Source organism: Colobus angolensis, unplaced genomic scaffold (assembly GCF_000951035.1).
Source record: "Colobus angolensis palliatus isolate OR3802 unplaced genomic scaffold, Cang.pa_1.0 Scaffold8, whole genome shotgun sequence".
Classification (NCBI taxonomy): Eukaryota; Metazoa; Chordata; class Mammalia; order Primates; family Cercopithecidae; genus Colobus; species Colobus angolensis.
This window is the reverse complement of record NW_012121820.1, coordinates 18,199,222-18,205,325: the sequence shown is the minus strand read 5'-3', so window position 1 is coordinate 18,205,325 and position 6,104 is coordinate 18,199,222. Positions and strand designations below refer to the sequence as shown.

General features: G+C 44.5%; 1 protein-coding gene across 1 annotated transcript in view; it reads left to right on the top strand.

Annotated features, from left to right (window-relative positions):
* Positions 1–6,104, top strand: part of PHF20 (PHD finger protein 20) — a 203,615-nt gene that overhangs the window by 458 nt on the left and 197,053 nt on the right. The window lies entirely within an intron of this gene.

The following is a 6,104-nucleotide window of genomic DNA, read 5'->3' as shown; positions in this document are numbered from 1 at the left end:
GGGCCGTGGGGTGCGGGCCCGGGGCGCGGAGCGGGCCGTGTTGGGGGTGCGGGTGAGCGCTAGGGACCGAGCCTGAGCTGTGTGGGCCCCTAGAGCCTCATCAGCAGCCTCTGCTGTTGCCCTGTGCTTTGGGAATACGTTTTTTAAAATTGGCTTTTTTATGCTATTCCGGGGAGCACATTCCTTTCTCAAGACCCCAAATATGGGAGTGTCCCTTTTCTCTCTAGTTTTGAAAACTGGGCGGCACACCCCCTTTCTTAAGCTCTAGCTCTGGAATTTTATCTAAATTTCTAAAGCCCCCCCCCGAATTGAGGGTGTACCCTCTTCCCTCAGCCCCCAAAGTGGAAGCACACTCCTTTTTTCGGGCCTCCAATCTGATTCTGCTTTTCCGTTCCAATTTAGAGGTTCACCCTGTTATCGGGTCTTCAGATCTGGGGTCCATTAGCCAAAGTTTTGGGATACTTTCTTGTATCCCCGCCACTCCAAAGAAGAATCCCCCTTTTCCAGGTCCCAAATCTGACAGCATGGCTTCAGGAATTTCTTACATTTAGGGGCCACTTCCTTTCCTCAGCCCTTCAAATCTGAGGTTGGGCCGAGAACGATGTCCAAATTCTGAAGTTTATGGGTACTTATTTCCAGTTTCACAAATAAGGGAATTCACTGCCTTCTCTCGAGACTATATTCTTGGGGTTACACGCTTTTCACGTGTTCCCCAAATCAAACTACCTTATTTCCTGAGGGAGACTCATTTTCATATCTGGGAGTATATTTATTTTTTGTGCCCCCCAAATGTACGAGTTAGTTCTACAACTCTCAGAGTGCAGCCACTTTCCAGATGCTTCTTAAATTTGGGGGGCACACCTTTTTTTGAGTCCTCTCATTTTCAGGTGGTGAATGGTCTGTGGTTTTGAGCATGGCTTCCTACCCTTTTTAGCTTTTCTGTCATCCAAGACATTTTCATTCCTCAGTTTCCTTCCGTTTTTGGAGCCACATTCCCCTTGAGGTGCTCTCCCAGTCTGGTCAGCGTACCCATTTCCTCTTCCTTCCTCTGGCGAGTGCCTATCTTTGTTCAGCACGGCACTTTTCTCTCTGCTTCTGCGGCCTCTTTTTCAGAGCACACTTCCCAGAGTCACGCCTCCTGAATTCTCCTCTCCCTCCAGGGAAGGATTCCTCTCCTAAAGGGCTACCTGCACATTGTTTTTCATAGGCCTATCTTTTATCTTTCCGCTAAAGGATCTCTTCTCTCTTGGCTTGCCCAATCCCCAAACATTTTTCTGGTTTCTGTCTTTCTCTGGAACTGTTCTGTTTATGTAGTGGCTATACAGATTTTCCTTGTGCTGGAGGTGGCCTCAAGTCTAGGACTGCCTCAGCCCCCAGCGCTGGATTCAAAGTGGAAACCATTTCTTTGGTTAATCACAAGACTCTGAATCCTCCTGGTGGTTTACTTCATAGAAGACCTAAGGTTCTGTTTGGGTGCATACTGTTTTCTCCTTTGCTTTATCTCCTTGTGCTGGAAAACAAAAACAAACAAAACTCTCAGATTTTTCCAGCACTGCGTCTAGCCTATAAGCTTTTTCCCTACATTGGCTTTATTACTATCTTTTATGAAGAAAATATGTCATTTGGAGGAATTCCTTGGATACTCTTTTTGTTCTTGTCCCTAAGGTGTCGGTGGGGAAATGGATATTTTTCTCTCCCAATCATCCTCTTGTCAGTCTTCACCCGCAATCCTGACTTTAAAATCTGCAAGTATCTGGGACCTCCTGTCTCTTAAGAGCCTCAATAGTTCTTTCTTTTGTGTTTCCCTCTGCCTTTACAGATCTTATTCAGGGCTTCTCAGCCTGAACCCCCAACCAGATTAATTTCTCCACAGCTGGAATTCCAAGTGCTTGGGGATAATGATACCTCTGACCTTTCTTCCTTTTGGGAAGTACTTGAGTGTGCAACTGCATGAGTCCTCAGCAGGAGAGAGATTTTTAGGTCCAAGAAGCTATACCAGTAGGACAAGGCAGGAAAATACTACACTTTCAGGATCAAGCCCCTCTGACTCTCATTTGGAAACTGGATGTTTGCTAAGCACCTGCTTCTTAAGGATGCCGAGGGATTTAATGATATTCCCAGAAACCTGGAGAGATTAATGGGGCCTATGGAGAAGTGCTCTGAACTCAGTGTTGGGACTTGAATAAAATTAACCATTATCATGTTTTCAAAACAACTAAACTGTTTTATATTTCATGTGCATGAAAGCCCTAGAACTAAGTTGTGTTATTTCCAGAAATGAAATAGATCCCACAGTTAGATCATGTGACCATTAGTAAGTACCAAATTTATAAAAAACACTGGAGGTCTGTCTGAGCAGTAGCTAATAAAATATAGTATACTGAAAGTGAACAGGTACTTTGTCTCTTTCTTTGGCTGTTTGATACTTTATCTGTGTACTGCTGTACAGTGCACCCTTAAAGTATTCTATACCAGTGCTTCTCAAACTTGAATGTGCACATAAGTCACCCAGGGGTCTTGTTGAAATGCTGATTCTGATTTGGTAGATCTAGGATGGGACCTGGATGCATTTCTGATTTGCAGGTGATGCTGATGTTACTGAACTACACTTTTAGTAGTGAGGTTTCATACACAAAGACAAAGATTTCTCTGTGAAAATAGGAAGGTGGTGGTTAGCCTTATATATTTTTTTATTTTATCTTTATCCAGACACACATCCCTTAAAAGTTTGTACAAGGCCATAGTCCCCTCTATTAGTTATACTCAATTAGTTATTCTAGCACATAGCTTTTTAAATAATGGCCAAAACTGTCTGGGTACAGTGGCTCATGCCTGTAATCCCAGCACTTTGGGAGCTGAGGCGGGCAGATCACGAGGTCAGGAATTCGAGACCAGTCTGGCCAACACAGTGAAACCCCATCTCTACTAAAAATACAAAAATTAGCTGGGCGTAGTGGCAGGTGACTGTAATCCCAGCTACATGGGAGGCTGAGGCAGGAGACTAGCTTGAAGCCGGGAGGTGGAGGTTGCAGCGAGCCAAGATCATACCACTGCACTCTAGCCTGGGCCACAGAGCGAGATTCTGTCTCAAAAAAAAAAAAAAAAAAGGCTGAAACTTCTCCAGGAGTTTTGTTTCTGTATATAAATATATATTTTTTGGGTGGGGGGAAGTGAGGGCTGGGGACAGGGTCTCATTCTGTCACCCAAGCTGGAGTGCAGTGGTGTGATCACGGCTTACTGCAGCCTCAACCTTCTGGGCTCAAGCCATCCTCCCCTCAGCCTCTTGAGTTTCAGGGACCACAGGCACGTGCCACCACACCTGGCTAATTTTAAATGTTTTGTAGAGATGAGAGCTTGCCATTTTGCCCAGGTTGGTCTTGAACTTGTGGGATCAAACAGTCCTCCACCTTAGCCTCCCAATGTGTTGGGATTATAGGTGTGAGCTGCCATTCCTGGCTATTGCCAAATTTAAATGTTTATGTATTTCTTACTTGAACTTGAACATTATTATTGATATAGAATCATTCTAATAAATGCTGCATAGCCAGCTTGTCTCTCTGGTTCCTTACCTTTCATCCTACCATGAGTAGGGAGTCTGTGACACACTAGATCAGCAGGGTCACAGGTGTTGGAATTTCCAAAGAGTCCTTCTTGGTTTTCTGGGTTCTGGAAATGGGCCAGGAAAAGCCAGAATAAAGGTAGGTGCCCCAACTGTGAGTGGAAGCTTCTGGCTTTCTCTAAATGGGTGCTCTAGAAAGGCAAATGCTGGGGAGATGATATTCTTTGATGGTGATCATGCTTTATGATGATCTTTCTCCTTTTGTACCCACATGTCTAATCTATTCTAAGTCTCAAGTGGGTTTTTCCTTTTTTCAAAAAAAATTTTTTTTGGAGACAAAGACTACCTCTGAAAGCGTTTTTCGTTTCTAAGTGTGTTGGAGCATCTGTACCTATTTCCCTGGCTGTCACCTGTCTGGCCCTCTTCCACATGATCCTGTTGCCAGCCCTAATCAGGGCAAACCTGAATGACTAGACTGTTTTGTGTCCCTGTCCTCCCCCAACCCCTATTCCTCACATGAATGTCAGATCCTATTCAGTAACGGATTTGATCTGGATTTGGCTCAAGTCCCAGCTCTTCCACTCACTGTGAGACCTCAGGCAAGTCACTTAATGCTATGGGCCTGCTTCTCCCCATTTGTAAAATGAGGGGCTGATGATCTGCAATGTCCACCCTGGCTGAATCTTGGTCACTACCTCGCTTAGAAACCCAGTTCCCTGTGGAAGCTTGTTGCAGCAGATCTGATTTCTTTCATGTGTTCCCTTGGGCAGCCTGCCAGTTAGTCCCTTGTCCGAGTCACTTCCACTATCTTTTTTCTAGCTGAGGCAGCCAGCAACTTCAGCATTCTTCTTGCCTCCATGTCTTCTTCCAGTTCCATGCTGTATTTCATTCAGAACTACCTGAAATCCTCAAAGAAATCTTCCTGAGTTCTCCATTCAACGTTAGTGACTTCCCTGCCTTACCAAGGTGGAGTCTATACCTTATATACCCCGTATTTACTTGTCAGTTCTCTTATCTAATGTATACTTAAAAAGGGACTTCATTTCCTCCATACCACAGCTTTGTTTTTTGGTTTGAATTAGCAGGGCAGGTGGCATGAAATTTAAAGAGGAAGCAAGCAGGTTGTTTGCCTTTGGCTGGGATTTGGGGAAAGTGAGATGTAATGTTTTTAGTCCCGTTCCCCAAGATCTCCTGTATCTGTGGGAATCAGTTGCCTGGTACATCTTCCTGGATTGTAAAGGTACTTAAACTCCCTTTCTGAAGTTTGAAAGTGTATCCTAAGTGCAAATACCATTTGACAATTACTTGTGGTTGGGTGGGTGCAGTGGCTTACGCCTGTAATCCCAACACTTGGGGAGGCCAAAGTGGGAGGATTGCTTGAATCCAGGAGTTCAAGACCAGCCTGGGCAACGAAGTGAGATTCCTGTCTATACCAAAAAAAAAAACAAAAAGTAGTCAGGCATGGTGGTGCGTGCTTGTAGTCCCAGCTCCTTGGGAGGCTGACCTGGGAGTTCAGAGGCTGCAGTGAGCTAAGATTGTACCACTGCACTAGAGCTGGGTGACAGCGCGAGACCCCGTTGCTTCCAAGTGCTCTTCTGGGAACACACAGCCACAGAACCCAGACAAAGAATTATTAAGGATAATGATAAGAAATCTGTATTTCAAATAACTTAACAAATGAATAAAACTAACAGTACTTTGAGAGCACCTGATTATTGCCAAAGACAGGTGCTGAGGGGGCTTGGAAGTCAGGATTTAAAGGTATATTTAACCTCTGGAGTTTTCTTCCTTCGTCATCTTCCTAAGAAATAATAGGGAGGATGTTTACATTTTTCTTGATAAACAGTCTTTTTATTAATTTTATTTATCTATTTATTTTGAGACAGGGTCTTGCTGTGTCGCCCAGGCTGGAGTGTAGTGGCGCAGTCTCAGCTCACTGCAACCTCTGCATCCTGAATTCAAGCAATTCTTGTGCCTTAGCCTCCTGAGTAGCTGGGGTTATAGGCGTGCACCACCATGCCCAACTAATTTTTTGTAGTTTTAGTAGAGACAGGGTTTCACTATGTTGGTTAAGCTGGGACATTTTTCTTGATAAACATTCTTTAAACCAAAATGTATGCTTAGTCAAGCTCCTTGATTGGATTATGAGCCTAAAGAAAAGGAGGGTGATGTCTTTGTCTTATCCATCTTTGTCAGTGACTGCCCCTTACAGGCTATTGACTGTAGGGTAACCTAATGAAAATTGAGACGGGTGCTGTGGCTCATGCCTGTAATCCCAGCACTTTGGGAGGCTAAGTTGGATGGATCACCTGAGGTCAGGAGTTCATGACCAGCCTGGCCAAGACATGATGAAACTCTGTCTCTACTAAAAATACAAAAAATTAGCCAGGTGTGTGGCAGGTGCCTGTCATCCCAGCTACTCTGGAAGCTGAGGCAGGAGAATGACTTGAACCTGGGAGGCAGCGGTTGCAGTGAGTCAAGATCGCGCCACTGTGCTCCAGCCTGGGTAACGAGTGAAACTGTGTCTCAAAAAAAAAAAAAAAAT